This window comes from Larus michahellis, chromosome 17 (assembly GCF_964199755.1).
Source record: "Larus michahellis chromosome 17, bLarMic1.1, whole genome shotgun sequence".
Lineage (NCBI taxonomy): Eukaryota > Metazoa > Chordata > Aves > Charadriiformes > Laridae > Larus > Larus michahellis.
In genome coordinates, this window is record NC_133912.1 from 5,190,601 (window position 1) to 5,210,905 (window position 20,305).

General features: G+C 45.8%; 1 long non-coding RNA gene across 1 annotated transcript in view; it reads left to right on the plus strand.

Moving 5' to 3' along the window:
* The window catches only part of LOC141732320 (uncharacterized), a 27,774-nt gene extending 22,520 nt beyond the window's left edge, over window positions 1-5,254 (plus strand). The window contains exon 3 of the long non-coding RNA XR_012584063.1: window positions 3,471-5,254. This is a non-coding gene — a long non-coding RNA (uncharacterized LOC141732320). The remainder of the gene's footprint in view (window positions 1-3,470) is intronic.
* Window positions 5,255-20,305: the final 15,051 nt, after the last annotated feature.

The window sequence follows — 20,305 nt, forward strand, 5'->3', positions numbered from 1 at the left end:
CAAAACGGGGAGGGTTTTGTGGTGTGGCCAGAATTAAATTTTTTAAAAATAAATAAACAATTAAAAAAAACCCACACAAAAACAAAAACAACCCCAAAAACAAGGTGGGGGAGAAGAAGTGAAGTGGCCTGTATGAATTAAGTTCCAACCAGCTCCACATTCGTTAACTTGAGCTGTGCGAGAAGGTGAATGTGTCCCGGCTCATACAGAAGCAAACTGTACTTTCCGGCTGCACTACCCTTCTCGGGCCTCCCGTCGACATGCCAGAGTTCACTCTTAAAATGATTCAGTTACAGTACCAGCCCCACAGCTGTCTACAGCTGTATGCCTCCCAGCTCCACACAACTGGCTTTTCACACAGAAATGGCCCCTTTTAAAAGGGTTCACTCCAACAGATTGCTTCAGTCTAACAATGTGTAAAACATGGTACTTCAGACAGGCTTTCCTTTTTATTGTGTGGTCTTTTTTTGGAGTCTTTTATACCCCCAGATGAGAAGAGCTATTGCCAAATAACTCAGCAGCGGGTTTTTCCCTACCCCCCCTCACCTGAGTGCTTCACAAGGAGGTCCTCTGCCTCCCCCGTTGTCCCCTTCCCCTTTAGAAATGCCTCATCCAGGCTTTGGTTCTTTCTAAGGAGGAGAAAGAGAGGAAAAAAAAAAAAAAAAAAAAAAAAAAAGAAAAAAGGAAACTAATCCCACTGTCCGTCCTTGTTGAATGATTGCGATGGGAAGCCCTGAAAGGCCAAGCATACAACTCAGACTGTAGCCCCAAGGGCTGTCTCCTCCTAAGCACCTGCGGGGACACTCTCCTGTGGGATGGAGGAGTGCGTGTTTGTCACCGTACAGCACCTGGCGCAGTGGGGACCGGGGCCCATGGCAGAGTCCCTGGATCTGTGCTACAAACTGCAAGCACAGAATAAATCCTCCCTTTTCACCCTTCATGTAGGCACTTCACAACGCATGCCTTAAATCTGGGGGAAGTGAGCGAAGAATAATAATTGACAGCAGTTTGTTATTGTTTTATTAGAGAATACCTGAAGTTTGCTCGATGCTGTGCAGAGTAGGGTTAAAGGAGAGTCTCTTGCTCGGGAGTGTTTGCAGTCAGAGCAGAAGGTGCAGAAGTTTTGTCATCTGCCCTCCTACTTTTACTCTGTGAGGAGGAAGACTTCATTTTATGATGGGCAGGTGAAAAAAGGCATTTTCTGATGTCTTTATTTCTGGTAGTTTGGGGATATTTAGGGGTGGTGGGGGTTGTTATCGCGTATAGGAAGGCTGGTATTGCTTTCTCTTCAGTACAAACTAAGTTGTGTCTCTCCCCTTGATTTCCCATTCTTTCTAGAGGGATGAGGAAAGGATGAGAAAGGAGGGAAACAAACAAAAAAAGCAGCGCTTGTTCCCCTTTGTCTATCACTCCAAACTTGTACATGTGTTTTGGGGGAGAGAGAAAATTAAAAATTATCTCTAGACTGTTGGTTATCCCTTATCAGACATCACTTGAGAGGAGCTGTGAAACGCATTGCCTTTGCCACCCTATGCCAGTAGTTTTTCTCGCTCCAGTTCAGCAGGTCTTGCAGAGACTTGTTCCGAAACACGCACATACCACGGCGATACCTGCCAGGAGGTTGCCTTTTCTGTCGTGCTGCAATTTTTCTGGGGATTTCATAAAAGTGGGGAGTTAGAGTACTGCTGTGTTGGAAACCCAGATTCCAGGGAGAATTTCCCTACACAATGGATCGCATTTAAAGAGGCTTGCTCCAAACTGAGTGTGGTGGCTGAGTCCAATTTCCAATGTGAAGTGAGGTGTGATTTTTAATTTAGTTTTTATGAATTCTTTTTTCCTAATCCCATCATCGTTATTCTGTTCTAAGGCCTTTGCCAAATGCTGGTGTTTGGTATTGATTTGAAATACAGCTAACTCTCTTGGTGCCAGCTTGCATGAAATAAAGGCTCACCTGGGTACTGGGTAACTGTGGCCAGCGCTGGTAGTACAATGACAGGGATTTCACCGGTCCCTAGACAGTTTAAATCCGCTCCCTCCTCCAAATCCGGCTGCTTTTCAATTAGCTGGAAATACACCCATTTTATATTATCTGTAGAGATGACGGATGTAGTTTCCACAGCAGAGAATCTAGATGAATTTAGTTTCCATCTGAGGGCAGTGGGGTCGCTGGCATGATGTAGCGCAGCAGCATCTCCTCTTTATGGAATGTTGGCGATGCCATCGGAGTGGGGGGACACAGAGTTCCCACCCCTCTGGTGCTCCCATGAGGTCAGGGCTGAGGCATGCCGGGCTCTCCTCTCTGCGATACGGTGAACAGAGACGCTGAGGTTGGTCAAGCTGAAACTTTTCACTGGCCCTACGTTCTCACAAGCCGTTTTTGTAAAGGAAAGCTAATATCTTGGCTCTTTCCTTTGGGAAGTGTTGTGGGATACCCAGGAAGCGAAGGCATCAAATGAGCAGGACCTTCTGGGATCCGAAGGCATCCTGGAGGCATTAGATATGGATGGTATTTGATACAAGAACTGAGGTTTTTCTGTTTTATTGTTTTAACCTATTTGTGGTTGTACACGCACAATGGGCTACATTATGAGTGCCATGTGGATCTGCGCCCCTGCCAATAAACCCAGAAACCCCCCGTGAGTGAGCCGAAGGGCAGATGTTTTCCACCCGCGCGCTCATTCCTCTAAGGGTGAGGGAGGGAGAGGCTGCTCCCCAGGACCTCTGTGGCAGAAGGCAGAGGTGCACGTTTCTGCGTGTTTGTTCCCATTTGCCCCTTCGGCAGCAGCAAACTCCCTTCCTGTGCGGTTTGCTCACGTTCCCAGCAGACATAATGCTTGCAGGCTGAGGGATGTCAGAGGAGAACGGCTGCTCTCAGCTGGACTGTGGAGCATGGCGAGGGGTCTGTAGCATGAACACACCTGTACTTTAGGAGCGGTTTTTTTGCAGCGCGTCAGAATAATTTACTGATCATTTGTGCTTGTGTTGATGTGTCTTTGATAAAAATGCTTTTGGAGGGGGTGGGACTTTATGCCCAAGATTTTGAAAAGGGATGTCTGGCTTTAGATTGGTACCCAGAACAGGCACACGCTGAAGGTGGCATGGAAGACAGTGGGCAGAGGATCCAGAAACCAAGCCAAGCCCCTCAGAAGCGAAGCTCAAGGATCAGGAGAGATCTAACTCAAAACCAGCAAGTGCTGGATTAGGTTGTGTGGTTCGTCTTTCCAACACAAATCTCAACTCATTCCAGAACAGTCCAGTCAAAGACGCATTTCAGGAAAATAAGAGAACTGTAGAAAAAAAAAAAAAAACAAAAACCAAAACAAAAAACCAAACAAAAAACCAAACCCCAGTCACTACACACGTTGGTCACTTGCTATATAAATGAGGTACAACCTCGGGGTGTCAGGGTGATAACGGGTGTTTAAATCAGAAAAGCATAGCAGCGGCAACACTAATAGTTGTTTCCTTAGGTGCTAGAGGGAGACATCTTGGAGAAAAGGCAAAGCCTAGCGTGTGCTCTGCTCGAACGGAGGCTTGTGCTCTGCTCAGACAGCAACGTAGGTGTGAGAACGGGATCATGTTCTTCTGCGAGACTGCCACGAAGCGTCCTTCTTCACCCTGCGTGGAAGCAGAGAAGAGAACGCTTAGTGTCTAAATGTTAAGTCACTGAGATTTCTGTGATGGGACATTTTTCACTTCAGCTGTTACCTTCCTGAGAAAAGACTCTGTTTTGAAAAAAAAAAAAATAGTTATTTACTCTGTTTCAAATCAAGATGGACCATTCCACTGAAGCTGAGACATGCTTCCCATCCTCTTCAAAATTAAATGCTTCAGTTTTCCATTTGGAAATGACTTTTCATTTCCATTTTTGTATAATACAAATACTTTTGTTTTTTTAAGTCAAAATTGAAATGAAGCACTTTGGATTTTATTAAAGTGAAACCATTTTGAGCTGCGGAGGAAATGTGCTGGGAACAGAGAGGATCTTTAGGCATTCTCAATGTTTGAGTCCTTCTGATTTTAAAAAAATCCACAAACAAAACAAAAAACTAACATCAACAGAATGTGGAAAAATCAGAATTACCCACAGAAGAGTTTTCCAGATTACAACCAGCCCCAATAAGCAGTTCAGTGTAAAGATTAGCTGTATACGCTTTTGCACAGCACGTACCGGAATATTTTACAGTTGGGACTGAAAGTCTGTGTTTAAGTAGCAATAATTCACACAAAGAATTGACAGATTGGAATGCACCTGGTTCAAGCTGTTTGTTACTAATATCATTCCAAGTTCTCTCCGGTAAAAGCCGGCTAGGATACTTTAGAGGTACACAGAGTCATACCTAGGGCTGCTGCACTTAAATGTGTCCTCAAATTAGACTCATGCTGTGGGGTCCCGGGGCTAAATCTTAGACACAGCTGAATTTCGGAGGCTGCCAGTATGAAGGGAGCCGTGCAATGCAGAGCGTAAGAATGTGCACACCAAACCAGTCCCTTTAAGGAGACTTCAAGTGGGACCCAGAAAATCAGAACCACCCCAAATCACTAGTTGCTTTTGAAAACTGAGGCCAAGCTACTTAGCTGCACTGCTGGCAATATTGTTTAAAAACAATGGGGCTCAATTAGATGAGAATTATTTTAACACTTCGGAAGGCTGCCAAGTCATTTCCTTCTCCTTTATTGATTTTTTCCGTTGCCAGTAAATATATGTGCAGCAGCAGAATGAAAGAAGTAGCATTAGAGAGGGGGAAAAGTTAAGTGTTAAAAAGGAGACTGTAACAAGATATGTCCCTTGAACCTCTGGGAAGGAGGAGGACATTTTAAGACAGAAGGAAGCAAGGGATTCATGGAGGCATTTCTCAGGGTTAGATGTGGTAGCAGACAGCCCAATATTATTTTCCTTCCAGTGCTTGCCTGATCCTTTACTTAGATTGGCTCCTGTTTCTTCCCCTTATTGCGCAGTCCCTGCGTGAGCTGGTCTCTATGTAAAGACATTCCACCTACATTCCTTTGCCACCGGGTGAGAGGAGGGGGGAGCGCAATTATGTGGGCTAGCGAGACACAAAAGGCTCCGCTCCAGAGCTAAAGCTTATAAACTTGAGTTAAATTTTTCCCTTTAAAACAAAAAGAGAACCCCAAATAAGGGGAAAAAAATAAAAAAAATGAAGGTTGCCAACAAGGGTCTGGTTTGCTCCCCTCCTTACCTACAAGCCTATGAGTGAAGGTTTTTGAGCTGTAACTATCTCGCCTACGAATATTCCCCTGCCCAGCACTCTGTAGATCACCACAGAATAAATACTTTTTCATTTTTTGGCAATATCTTTGTTTGTCTCTGGCTTTTTTTACATGCGTCTTCTCCGTACTAATGTGTAAGGTGGGAACAGATCTAACCAGTCCTTGGGTAGAAGGGTCCATAGCAAATAATTCTGCGAGGGTACTTGTGTCACACATCTATTGGGGTCTAATGGGGGGCATTATAGCATCTGTCCAACTCATTTCCAGGCTTCAGGTGTGACCCTGCCTTTTCCTATCGTCACCAGCATCCTTGAAAGTCACGTCACTATGCTCTTTGTAAATGCTAAGTGTGTTTCGCTACAGGCGCCACTGGAAGGAAACTGGAAGGAGACGTGGCAGGAGTTGTCTATAAAAGCACTGTGAGACACAAAAAGTCAGAGTCAACCAAATTCTCCAGTTGAGTAAGCCAGAGCATGGAATAAATTGTTTAGAAGTTCACATAAAAACTGGACCTTTTCCAGGTGAACATCTTCAAGGATGTTATCAGTGCAGGATTTGTTATCAGTGTTATTACACTTCTCAGCAGTGAACTTCATTAGCTATGCTTTTTTCCATGTGTAGTGCTTTCTAAATGTTACTGTCCTGCTTACCATATTGATTTCTGTGCCCCTGCACTCTTTCTTCCCATTTTGTCTAATAAGCAAATTTCATTACCTGACTTCACAATTTTTCCTCTGGGCCATTAGAATTGCTTGACTGTATTCCTGGCAGAGCCCTTAATTAGAGATGGATCAGAACTGATGCCATTAAACTGATCCATTAACCACACTCTTCCTGTGACTCCAAATGTGGGTGGTTCAGATAAAATGCAACCTGGATCCAAATCACCACTGAATTCATCGTGCAAAACCCCAAACCTCCTTAGATTGCCAAAGATGAAGAACAAAAGTTAAATGAAGCCAGTCACCCCCATGGACCTTCCACAGATTCTGCCTAAGGGGTCCTAACACAAGAAACATCTCTGGTTTTATTCTGCAACCAAAGCATTTCTCATGTATAAATGATTTCATTTCTTCTTATTGCACTTTTTAAAAGGCTAGGTCCTTACTTTCTCAAAATAAAAATGTTATCGTTTTCCTCTATTCACATAAAAATCTTCTGAGAAGCGGACTTTCTGCTTTTAGCACAGACACACTAAGAGTGAATATGCACCCCCTGAGCTGTGTATTCTTCCCACATCTCCAGCTGTCTCTGAGTAAGGGTCAGTCGCTGTGCATGCTCTGGCACACTGCTTGGAAGAAAACAGGCAAGCTGAGCCTGGCAGGACCCAGCAGTCCTGCTGCGTTACGCTTCCAACCCAGTGTCCCAGCCTTTCTGAGCCCCCGGTAGCCTGGATGCCTTAACCTGTAACTCCCTCTAACTCCAGGGACTCTGGTTTCTGAGATAGTAGAGCATGAAACCAGGGAGCCAGGTTTGGTACATGGAATTTCCTAGTTATATTCCCTTTGCTTTTAACAAAATGCCCTTGAGAGCTCTCTGAAAGCCAGTCCAATCTTTAAATCTCTCTCTAAAACCCAATTAGGTTGGAAGCTGTAGGTTAAGATAGACCTTTTGCCTTTCTGTAGCCTGGACGCTTGCTTAGAGGAATTTTTTTTTTCTTTAAGATTTGCTTTCCCCCATTTCTCTGTGCGTTTCATTCAGGTTTCAAACACCTCCATCAGCTAGGGTGTGCTGAGACAGTCAGTGCGTGCTCCTGCTTGTAGGAACCTCTTGTACTGATGGTTTGTGGTCTCTTTTTAGAGCTAGATGTAGCCAGAGGTGGACACAGAGAAGCAGAACACGATGGTCTCCGAAGAGATGCTCTGAATTAAGCAGGAGGTTGCTATGCCATGGGAGTGCTGTGCTCTCCAACAAAAGTTACAGCACTGTGTCCTGATGCAAAATGGGGTTTTCAAAGCAAAAGAATCTGCAAAGGCATGCCCTTAGCTGGCTGTGGTTGTAAAAAAAAAAAAAAAAAAAAAAAAAAAAAACAACAACCAAAAAAAAAACCAACCAAAAAACCCCAAAAAAACAAGAAAACAAAACAAACAAACAAACCCAAAAAAACCCCAACCAAAACAAAAAAACCCCACCTTGAAGTCATTTGGTATTTTATCTCGTACCTCTTGCAGCATCCATATTTACTTCCCCACAAGCAAACTAACAAAACCAAACAGCCTCCCTTCCCCAGAATCCTTGAGTGTGCAGCACTGAGCTCTGCCGCCTTCTGGTGCTTATGTTTATTTACATAGATACTACAATAAAAATAATATTTGATTCTCCCCTGGAATGGCTCCCCCGGGCTTCCCCCAAGGATGGCTCGGCACATCTCTCACATCATTCATCTTTCTGGAAAGTTATTCCCACCTCTCGTCCAGCCGGAGAGGGTTAACTTGGCCTTTCCCCGGACCTAGCAAGGGCAGCACCTGCTAGCAGGGTGGGGTGTTCCCTCGCACAGCTTGTTAGAGGCAGATTATTATTATTATTATTATTTTGTAAAATAACACGTTTCTTTGTCTGCGTCCTACCCCACAACCTTCAATAGAGCGTTGCTGGTCTCTCAGCCCTCGCTGCCAATTTTGCTGCTTCCCCTGTTTGCAGAAACCTTAATGCTCTGTTTGAATTGGCCTCCAGAATAACTATTCGAGAAGGGCGAGAGACCGAACAAAAATGGGAGGCTTCCCCCGGTCCCCCCTCTCGTCCCCCAAAAAGGAGTGTAATTTGCCTTTAAAGGCTCTTAAACAGCAAACACATTCTGTCTGATCCTCCTTAATAAAGTATCCCAGCAGTGCTACAGTGCCTTATTTGAGGTCTGTGCAGTCTCATTAAATTTGATGTGTCACAGAGGGCTTGGACATGTGAAAGGGAGGCTGCAGGAACCAGGATTGAAGTTTGCCAGATTTGCTAAGGAAAAATGATTCATTACGGCTTTTCAAAATGGACGCCCTTCAGGCTTCCCGCTCCATTGATTGTGTGTGCGCGGCCGAGGGAGAGACGGGCAAAGGGGCCATCGCAGCCTGCAGATTTAACCCTTATTAATAGCTGGTTAAATTAAGGATTCGGTTTGATCTCCTAAGATGTGCGCTTGTACTTCTGTGCTGCCAGTAAAGAAAAGAAAGGTTATTAAAGATTTAAGGGCTGGATGTTTCAGCTGAAAACTCTGGGCTTGCTTTCCGTGCCACTGTAGGGAGGGAGGAGGGCGGCAGCTCCGGGCTTTGCCTCCCTACGCTCAGGCCGTGTGAAGCTCTCCGTGACTCCCACCTGCATGCGGACCAGCCCTGGAGCTGTTGAAACCAGCATCCAGCTGCCCCACGTGCCGCCGGTGCTGAGACGTGTGTTTGGGTCATCCCTTTGGTGTAGCCCCAGTGCCGTGCTTTCGGACCTGAATGTGCTGGAACTGCAAGGGGCTGTCACACAAGGACCGCTTTGGTGGGGCTGTCTCCTGCTCTACACGCAGGAGCATTACGCTGGGATTTGGATTCATGGACTCCTGCTGTGTTAGGGGCAGGTAGTTGGTAGATAATGACTGTCACGCGTGCTGCGGTCTGGGGCAAAATACACGTACAACACATTGGTTTCTGTTTGTTGGAGCTTGAACCCTAGTCGGTTCTCATGCTGGTGAAGTTGAGCAGCTTCTGCCCTGAAAAACCCCTTGGGTATCTGCCCTGTGCCTTACCGGGAGGAGAGCCAGCACAGCCTGCCAGGCATCTGCAGGAGGTTTCTCTCCTGCCATCATGCTGCACTAGTGGCGGGTGAGGAGGAGGAAGGTGGCTCGGAAAGGTGCTGTAGGAATGGTACCAGGGCAGAGTGATGCTGTTTCCCTGGCAGGCTGCAGCTGCTCGGAAAATAAGGCAGAGGCAGGTTAAGCTGGACACCAAAAAGTTGTGGGCCTGGAGCTAGTGGGCATATTTGGAGACGATGTCCAGGGTCAGTGGCCCCAGGCGGCGGCGGGAGTCAGTGAAGCGAGAGATGTCTCGCAGCGTTACCCCACGCTGCCCTTGCATGTGGCACACAGCGATACAGCCAGGTTCATGGGTCTGAAAAGGTGTTAATCCTGGGCAAGAGGCCGCAATAGTGAGCTGATGAGCAGCGGGCTCACACGTTATATTTCTTTCCTCTCCTCTCCCCCCCCCCGGCTCTGTGAGCCTACAGCGTGAAGTTCACAATACAGCCAAATTTCAGTTCTAGACACCAGGGGGAAAACCGTCAAGAAAACTGATCTGGGGGATCCATGTCCGTTTCTTTGGATAGCAACAAAAAGACGGGAGAAAAGCAGCAAGGGGGATTTCCTGATGCTGCAAAGATTTCTCCTGATTTGTGGCATCTGAGTTAGGGGCCTGAAAAGAAAAACATTTGTGCTTTTACAAAGCTTGTAAATCACGCTCTGAATGCTCACCATTTACATTTTAAGTGAAATAGGATGTCAAACCATTTTGCTTTATGTTTATTTTCAAATACTGTACGCTTTACTGTCCACTTTCTCTAGTGCCTGTGCCATTTAAATCATATTGTATATAGCCAAAGATGCAGGGAATATAAATCTCACATGGTGTGTGTATACACCAATTATTCTTGGGAAATGCAGCCTGCCAGCTAGAATTCGCAGTACCTGAGAAACCTGCATGCAGCGGACTGTGCTCTTTCTGTGAAGCTTTGGGTGTGATTCTTACCCAGCATAGATTTAAGAGTAAATCCACTGAGTTCAGTGGTGGGGCACAAGTATAAAATGCATGTAAATGAGATCTTTTAATTTTGGAGAGCAAATTTCGGCTGCAGACGCATACAGATGCTGTGTGATAAATACAGTCTCTCAACTGCATATTTAAACAAAGCATTAAAGCATTCACACTTCCTGTTGGAGAAGCATTTTATTTCTTTTCCTTTATTTATACAGTGTGGCAGAAAGAGCAGAAATAAATTTCATCAGCTTCTTACTGCCTCATCACCAGCAGAGACACACAGGAACAAGATGAAACATTGTTCAAATAAAATGTAAATTTAACTTGCATGCCTTGTCCAGTAAAACACTGTGAGACTTGGCGAGGAATAGCACAGGGCAATATGGAGAGCGAGACGGGGCCACAGGAGGGACGGACCTGGTTGTGATCCAGAGCTAAATGAGCTGAAGTAGTGGGGGTATCGCTGTACAGGCTTTGGGCTCAGCTCCATGCCTAACGTCCGTGCTGGAAGCGTGTGTATCCATTCCCCGAGTCCTGGCGCTAACCAGGTTTGGTTTCTGTTGGAGTTGTGCCCCATTTTTGCTTCGCTCAGGTCTTTAAGAAGGTGAGAGTTCCCACGAAGGCTTGCACAGTGGCAGTGCTATTTGCGAAGTGCTCTCTGCTGTAGGTTCTCTGGTCTTTCATAAGGTGTATCTTTTCAGCTTTTCCACAAACCAGAGGTTTGCCTCTAGTCTGACCTGCCTACAGTTATGAATGTCACGGGGACGTAACTCCTGCTGAGACGGCTCTGCCTTTGGTGACACCGTCTAGCAGGTGACAGAGCAGTTAGGGAAGGAGACGTGGTCAGCACGACTGCCCCGAGCCCCTCTTCTGAAGGAACCCGTGCCAAACCCAGCAACGCCGATGCTGCAGATAGGGCAGGATCTGTGCCGAGTTTGTGCTTTCTGGACAGAGGAACTCGGTGCGTTCTTCTCTATCAGCAGCGTAACGAGAGGTTTGGATTGCCTTGTCTTGAAAAATAGAGAGAACCGTCCTCCTCTGCCTTTCCGTAGCACTGCCTCCCTGACCTCGGTGAAACCGCGCAGATTCACGTCGCCTGAGCGTCGGGCGCTGGGGGAGCGGGGTGCCCCAATGCCAGGGTGAGGGGCACTGCCTGCGCCCGCAAAGCTGCTCCTGTGGTGGCCTCCAGTTGTCCCCACTGCTCTATGAGCCCAGTTAAACTGGGGAGAGGAATCAGAGTCATCGGGAATTTGATTTGCAATTACTGCTCTACCTTAATTTGTATACTTTTTGCTCACAATGAGGCTGGAAGCCCAGCTAAGAGACAGTGCTAGATCTTCCCTGAGCCGCCCTCCTGGTTAATTAAAAGATATTCTCCCCTATAGCTTCTAGCACAAATCCCATTTACCAGGCTTTCTCATGGGCAAAGAAAGGCTGAAATTCAAACTATAAGGCTAAATAGATCCACATTGTGCTGTGAAAAAAAATAAAAGCCACCACCCCACATCACAATTCAGTTAGCTGCTTAAAAAGCTGCCTTGCTTATTGCCATTGTTATAAAACCTAATAAATCATGAGATTACTTTCTCAGGGTCCTAGAAGCTATCCTGCAGGGGGAGAGATTTAGATAGCAGATGAAATTGGGATGTTGGCTCAGCAGACGTTCAAACCAGAGGGCACAAGACACAACCCCCCCCAAGAAGCCCTAAGCCCGAGTGGCGTGGCTGGCACATGAGGGATTTAGGCAGGCTGGGGGTTCCTGTGGGAAGGGAGGCTTACAGAGCATCCGAAGCATTCAGGGAGCTTGCAGGGCCCTGCTGCGTTCTGTCTTTTAGCTTACATCCTCTGCTGCTAGAGAGGTTTTGCTTTGCAGTCACCCAGATCCCGTCATACTGCTGAAATTTGAACACAGGCACCCTGTGCCTTATATTTTACAAAGGATATTCCCCAACTTCTTAGTATCAATAGGTCTGGCAGGCCCCAGGATTGAAGCTGGAATAGAAAAGATTGTTGTCCTCTTTCTCTGTTGGACCCAGTGTGTCCATTATAATTCCAAATTCCCTGTGACTGAGGAGTGGGTACCTAACCACCATACAGGTGCGTCTACCTAAAGACATTGGGGGTGCAATTCCATCCAAATTTCTACTTATATTAGACATGATCTTTTGGTCTATAGACAATAAGCTGTATTAAACTACAGCTCAGCTTGCCTTTACCTAGCAGTAAAACGCAATTGTCAGAGCAGGTTCCTACGGGAGACAGCATGGTGCGGTGGATGGGACACCGGCGTGACAGTTGGAAAGTGCGGGAGCTCCTCCCGTCTCTGCCATTGACCTGTTGGGTGGCTGGGGTGAGACTTTTAATCTGTTTCTCCTTGCTTTCATCTATTTAGATCGCGAGGGCTTTGAGGATGGAAGGGGCCGTGTGTGCATGTAGAGTGCTGAGCACAACAGGGTCCTGCTCCACGCTGGGGCCCAGGTACTGAGCCCCACTGTACCAGGAACGAACCCAGAATGAATTCACACAGCTCCGTTTCTGTCAGTGACACCAGCCGAGCACCTGGTCCTAAATTTAGCTTAAAACCTGACACACTCTTCAAGTCAAACTGGGACAATCCTGTTTCTGGGTGAGCAGATAGCAGCAATTCAGGGAGATAACATATTCCAGGTCTCTCTCATTACAATTCTCCTCATGCAAGATTATCTTTGATTTTTCCATAGCTCCTCCACACTGGCAGCCAGAGGCTTTGTTTAAAACACATCCATCATTATCACTGTAATGTATTATTATTATTATTATAACTTATTCATTCATATAGCATTTTCCCACAACAACCTAGGAATCAAAGTGTTTTACACTTTGCAGCCTGAAAGCAATCTGAAAGAAGAAATCGGGGTGGGGTGGCGTGGTGTTAAAAATACCGAAGTAAATCTGTGAAACTGGTTTGAGGTGCACAGTGAAAACTCCAGGTCTAAGTGGAAAGCTCTAAGTAATGGTGAGGAGCTGTGGGTAGCTGAGAAGAAAACTATTAAGTTGTGTAAGGTTAGATAAAAGAGAATTTAGAAGAGACTTTGCCTCATCTCTACCTGGAAGGGTGTTCTCCAGGTAGCTTTGTGATACAGCGTACCTCATCTCTAAAACAGGAATCCATATCTTGGTTCAGCATGCGGACATCTGGGAGCTAAGGTATAGATTTAGCTAGACATAATTAATAAGGATCAAGGCTGACGTCTTAGCAGAACGCCAGGGATATTAACATCTGAAGTTCTCTAGGTCTGTCCTTTTCTCTGCAGCTATCTCAAAAAAAAACCCAACCCCCCCCTCCCCCCCCCCCCCCCCCCAAAAAAAAATCAACCACCAAACGACAACCTCAAAACAGAGACAAATGAATAAAAAGAAGGGACTTGAAACTGCGTAAGGTCAGTGTAAACAGCTGTTAAAGGGGTGAGGTGAAACCCAAATGAAACCCTGATTATGCCCCAGTCCCTTCTCGAAGAGTAAAACTCTCACATCTGCATCACTCCAATCAAAGGCAGCAAGAGACCCCGGAAGAGACTGTAGTGACATCTTGATTTTAGATCTACCCAGACAGACTAGAGAACCCTGAAGCCTTCAATAATTCATTGTTTTATCCTCTTAATTTCCTTTCCTGCTACAAACATGCACTGTGCCGTGTATTTCATGCTCAAGGTTTTGCTGAAGGTGATTCTGTTTGTGCAGCTTTTAGATGCAGCCTCTTCCCTTTTTAATTTTAATGCAGCATTTTGAGGATGTCTCCTGAAAACCTTGATGTCTGCTTTGTGGAGTATCAGGAAGGCATGAAAAGATATGGCTAAGGAAGATTATGATATCATTCTGGTTAAGTGCAAATGCATTTTATAAAATGCTTTGGCTTCTTACCAAGAGGAAGTGACAGATCATCTTTGGCAATTTTATTAATGCATCTTTTCTGTATTGTTCTATATATCCCCATTATTTTCTAGAAACGGGCAAGGACCAGCATTATTTTTCTAAATCTTTCCTGTCTCCTCGTAAGGAATCTTGTATGCGTTTGGAAAATTGTATCCCAGATTCAAATGATCTTTTCCCTTTATGTATATATCCGAAATCCTTATTTGAATATCTGCCCACTGGTTATTTTATATTATCATTTGTGTAGTTCAACTTCAGCCTGACTCCTCTGTGAGATTAAAGTGTAACAGCCACCCTCTTGGCACGTATTAACAGGACTATTACCTGTCTAGGCGTTCACCCAGATGTGTTTTGAGAGCTGCTACGTTCGCAACTAGAAAATAAGGAAGAGAGTTGCAGTGGCCAAGTATTTCCTGGACACCTTCTTTAACTGCTGTTTGTGACAGCTGAGAACCAGCTTCTCTGTCACCACCACCTCCCTGGTGCATTCCCAGCCCTTCGGGTAACCCCCAAGGAAAAGAGGAATAGCTGGCCTGTAAAGTTTGTTTCTTTAGATGCTCGCTTGCTCGCAAGAGTTTTATCCTTCCTTTCTGCCCTGACGTCCTTCCATCATGAGCTCAGCGGCTTTTCTGGAGGGACAGAAGGCAGTTTATCCTACGTAAGTCTAGTGCGGTAGGTGTGTCTACAGGACATGGTGTCCAGCTGTCCAGCAATGCAGAATGAACCAAAGCGTCCTTATGTTCTGAAGGCCACGTGGTGGTTTTGCCACTGGAATAGAGAGAGAAAGGGCTAATTACAGTATCAGGGAAACGCTGAGAGACGAGTCAAATACAAAATATTCAATTCATTTAATATTCCTGATGAATAGGCAAATTACTCTAATCACATTAGTTATTCTATTCATTTATTAGCTAAGAGTGATTAGTAGTGAATAGCTGTAAGAGGATCTTCCAGGTGCAAAAATTAGGCATCTATAGTTTCATGATGTTTATTTTCAGCTGAAGATAATTGTCTCTTTAGTTCGTCTCAGACGTACATACACACTGACACACACAGATACACTCTCTTTTGTCCAGGCGTGGGGAGAAAAGGTAGAAGAAAACAGGGCTGGCACACAGGTGTGGAGAGATAAGGACAATTCACTGCAGAATTTAACAGGATTTATTTAAAAGCAGTTGGGAAGAGATTTCTCAAAGATTATGCCAAGTGAATGCAAAGGGATTTGGATCTCTGGTTGCCACAGAGCGTGCAGATAATGCCATGTTAAGCACTGGGCTCTACTACACTCATGCCTGATTTGATTGCACTAGCGAGTTGTAGCTTGGCTTTATCTGTAGCACAAATATGACATCGGTCCCTCGTGTGACAGTGGCACTGCTGCGCTGATCCATTTCCACCGATCCTCACTAGTCGCCAGATACTCTCTCGTGTCGCTCCTCATGGGCTGAATGCACGTGCTGCCTATGTGCAAAATTGTGGTGGCTAATTTGCGAAGAACGCACAAGTCTGAAACTTTTCCTTTGTTAGCAACTGTATAAGTGCGCATAGATGACTCCAGTACGTGAGGAAGAGCAATCAAAATGGCTGGAAGTCTGCCTGAAACAAATTAATTTATTAAAGTTCTGCCTGAAACAAATTAATTTATTAAAGTCCAAGAAATTCCTAAGAAAACCCCTCCACCGTGCTTACCCAGCACTTCCTGGGATGCACAGTTCAGTGCTAACAGGCACAGCCAGTGGGGGACACGTCGCAGGACAGCTGAGAAAAGCGGTGGGATTGGCTGGGCGTAGCGTGAGAGACAGGTAAAAGGGAATTTCTGCATACTTAAACTTTGCTGTCGTTGCCTTGGGACTCATCTTTCTGTGCATACCTTGCGGCTTGATGGATTTCACTAGGGCTCTGCACCAGTTCGTCTCCAGGCATTAAACTACAAGATCGGAGTTTGGATTGCAAGCAAGGCATTTTGCTTATTTCACCATGTAGAAAATCAATAGGCAATAGCATTTGGACGGTAAATTGACAGTAGTATTTACTTCTATATTGCATAGAGCGTTACCATGTTGCGTTAATTTAATGTTCTCATGCACTTTCAGGATGTTATGCTAAGCAAAGGCTGAGCTGTCATTACATTTTTATGAAGTCAATGCAGTTTCTAACAGCTCAGAAAAAAGAATTTAAAAAAATTGATGAAATATCTCATTTTTCTAAGAGAATCTGTTCCCCTGGATTTCCCTGAGCTGTCAGCTTTCATTGATATGATCTGATTGATGCTGTTTGCCACATTAAGAAACGTCGGAAGCTAATCTGTTTTAATCCCATTCTCTGTTTTTAATATAATACTCTTGAAGGGAACTGAAGGTTATTACTTATTTTAAATAGCTTAAATATTTGTGTCAAAACATTGTCCTGAAAGGTTCAAATCCAGCCTTTGCCACAAGGCTGGGGATAAAAAAAAAAAAAAAAAAAGAAAACCCCTGAACCACCAATGTTGAGACCATTTGGAATGATCTAATCCATGCTTCAAATCCCTTTGTTCTCCTGTTCCCTTGCAGTGTTGGAGAGTTTGAGCTGAATGCTATTTATTAGCCTGTTAGAGGGTGTGCTGGCTGCTAAGTCTCGTTTCAAAGATTTTCTTCAGTAGGCTGTTTTGGGAGGCTGCATTTTTCAAACTCACAATTTGCTCCCAGTTTGGATGAGAACTGCCATATCACAAGTCATTTTCTATGGCAAGGACTAAGAATCCATCACTGCACTGCAGGGAACACTCTGTTATATTAAGCTGGTACCTTTATTTCTGGAGGAAAAAAGCCGTGGTTTTCCAGGACTTTAAAACCAGTATTTCAGGGGATTGGAAAAAAAAAAGTCCTTGGGTAATGAGAGTTGTACATTATTTTAGAGGAATCATTTATCTCTATGCCAGTTGTTTACCCGGGTTTGCCAAGCTTGAAAATTTAGATTTATTGGTGCCAGAAATAGGAATGGAAGCATTTAATGGGCTTGTGCTCTATGGAGGTGACAAGGAAAAGCAAAGGAAAGTCAAGAGGTGGCTGCAGGGGTGGCTGGAATTGCGCATCAATGACTTTTTTTTTTTAAATAAGAATAAATTCTGATTGCTGAAAGAAAAGATGAATTTTAGGAATATCTTAGGCAAGATGGTAAGATGCTGGAGATGCTATAGGCAGAAGTGGTCAGAATTCCAGCATTTCATTGGGGAATCGGTGCCACGACTTCAAATTCCCGACAAAACATTACATTTGAACTTTAAAGTCGCAACTTTCCCCATCTGACCTATGTTGCAGCTGTTTGCCGTGGCCAGTCGTCCTGAATCGCGGCGGTTCAAACCCTGCTGTTTTAATAAAGCACAGCTTTGGCTTCCCTAGAGCCACCGGGCAGCACGTGCTGCCTCCCTCTTAGCAGGGAAGGGACACGGACCCAACCCTAGTGTTGAGAACACGAGCCCCACGACCCGTGCCTTTGTCAGGGCTCAGCTGGTTTTCTCCCCCCTCGGTAAACCTTCCCCTGCAGCCCAGCGCAGGAGGAGTTTTCTCCTCCCCGGCTGTTGCCAGACAAGGCGCCTCTCCATTTTCAAAGGCGCTGGGCTCAAGATGGCCCCCATAGCATACGCACGTTTGCTTGTGCTTGTGTTGCACTAGTGATGCTGTTGTTTACACTACATGCTAAAACAGGGCTTGCACTGGCTTCGCGGGAGCAGATGTGAAGCATAATCTTGGACGCTTTCCCAGCCCTCGCTCAGCGCGTCCAAGTGCTCAGTATTTCCTGCACGGAGCAAGTCTAGTCTGACACAATGCCAGCTGCACTAAATGCGCGCTTGGAGTGAATGCTCAGTGTCTGGGTGGCTGATCGCTCGCACACAAAACCAGCGTTTTTCAGTCGGTCCCATTTCTAGCTCATTTGCTTCCCGCCCAGCCCAACTTTAGCGTCGCGGCGCTGCTTTTGCCGCCTCGGCAAATGTCGGCTTTGCTCCTGCCTGGAGTATCTCCGAGCGGGATCGTGATGTAGGAGGCAGTGATGGTGAAAACACATCTGTGGTGCCCGGTGCCTTCCCCATGCACCTGCTTTTCCCGGAGCCGCTGTGGTCCAGCACCACCCCTTGGGTTGCTCCCACCTACGGCTTTCTGGGGCAAGCTGATCTCATGGAGGCACAAACCATGGCCCAAAGAAAGGGGTTTTGCTCCTGCCCCTCTCACCTGCTTTTGATTATGTCTTCGGATTTAGAGCTAACAAATACACGTGCATTTATGGTTTATGTAGATCAAGCAAAGCGGTGAACATTTAGCTCCTTCCTGCCAAGTTTTTCACTCGCTATAGTACATAGTCCACTTAAGAGCTACAATCTGGTTGCTTCATTTGCTTTCAGATTCGGTTCCCATTTGTTCCTCCAAGACATTTGGGTAAGTGGCAGCATCTGTCTTATGTTTGTGTTATTCACACTGAATTTCCAAATGGACATTTCAAATGGGTGCAAGATGCTACTCTGGCTTGAAAATCAGACTTCTCCAGGCTGTGCTCGACTTATTAGATGTTAAATAGGCTCAATTTTGATGTGGGGCTTGATGGAAAACCTCCAGAGCAGCACTGGAGCCTCTGTAAGGAGTGCTTTTGCTGCTGAATCTTTATCAGCACCATTGCAGTAAGGGCCTGGACACAAAGGGAGTGCAGCAGGGTCACGCACCGATGGCAGTGCCAGGGCTGAAATCTGTGTTTTTACGCTCAAAGGTCACCTGTCTGTCTCTGCAGAAAAGTGCAGGGCTGCCTTGGCCGGGTCCCGCACCCCAGTGAGCTGCATTCTGCCGGCCCAGGGGCCCTCTAGTGGCTTTCCCGGCAGGATGTGCTCAGCCCATCTCCTCCCTGCAACCTGGGCTGAGGTCTCCTGCCACCCTTCCTGGGTGGAGCGGTGGCCAGCCACCACGAGCAGGATGCTCCATGCCCCCCGCATCCTGCACCCGGGTCCCCACCCAGCAGCAAAAGCCCAGGTGGGGTGGGAATAAGGCTGAAACCACGGCAGGCTTCTCGGAAGCCTGCTCTGTCCGTGGCTGGTGTTGGGGAGTACAGCAGCACCCTCCTGCCTGCCCAATACCCCTCCTTACACCCCGACATGCCAGCCCCGCTTTCCCAAAGGTATTTCCCTCTCTGTAGCTGATGTAGCCAAACTGTCCATGTCCCTGCCTTATGCTTCATCCTGCAATAGCATTTCTCATTGCGGTATTATCTTTTCCTGGGAGGAGGTAGACATGGTCTTCCCCCGTACCGCAGCTCAGTGGCGTTTCAGCTCCAGGGTGCAGGAGAGAGCCCCGGCAGGGACCAATGCAGGGATGGGGAGGTCGGGAGTTGTGCGCTGGCGACAACTTTTCTTGTCTGCAAGGTGCTGTGATAGCCACAGCCTCCCCAGGTCTTTACAGGCCAGGTAAGCCATCCACCTTCCCTGCATGCTTAGTGACCAGGACACTGTGTTGGCCATTTCACTGGCTTGACAGGAATAGAAAGGGCTTTTAGGGATAGAAAGGTGTCTCTTTTGTATCTAGCTTTCCCTGTAGCTTTTAATACGACTTTTCTTGTCCAAGCTTGCTGGTGGGAACCCGTGTAAGCAAAGGAAACATCTCTGCTGTTCTATAATACAATAAACACCTGGGCTTCCTTGAGTAGGCTCTGTTTTTCACTTAATTATTTCTACAGGTTTTTGTGTTCCCTTGATTTCCTTTTTTTTCATTCTTCAGTTTTTCTCCATCAGCATTTTCTCCAGTTTCTAGGGCCCCTTTTTCAGTCTGTTTGCAAATAAATTTTCCACCCTCCATCCCCTTTTTCCTTAGACAATCAATTTTTTGAAGCTGTTGGAGAAATTGTTCAGATGTTCCCCCTAGCAAATACGAGCTTTAAGTTGTTCCCTGATGGTTTTACTTCTTATCCCTTTCATTTACAATGGGAGGGAAATACAGATAATTGCAGATCCTGTACATCTCAAACTGTTTGTGGTGATAGTTACAATTATCTAAAATAATTGGCAGAAAGATCTGTGGACTTAATGTGCTGGGCTAAATTAATACTTCAAATGCTAACATTTTAACAGCCTGTCTTTGTGACATTGCCTGTGCTGGATCTTCTAAAATGGGCTAAATTGGCCACGCTGGACATAAGGAAGCATAAAAAGGTTTCTCATGTCATTTCAGATTGAAGTTCATCTGACCAGCTATTGGGAAAGACAGGGAGGAATATCGCTTGCGCCCATAGGGATCTACCTTCTTCCCAACATAACTGTGTGGCCCTTACCCCTCAAAGACTTTAAATAGAGACAAAATTTTCATCTGCACAGCTATGCGCAGGCTGTCCAGCCTGGGCTACACAGAAAGTCAGTCTTCATCAGCGTTTCTTATCCAGTTTGCAAGTAAAACCCTCTTCTGGGTTCCTCTGTTTCTATGGCAGGCCAC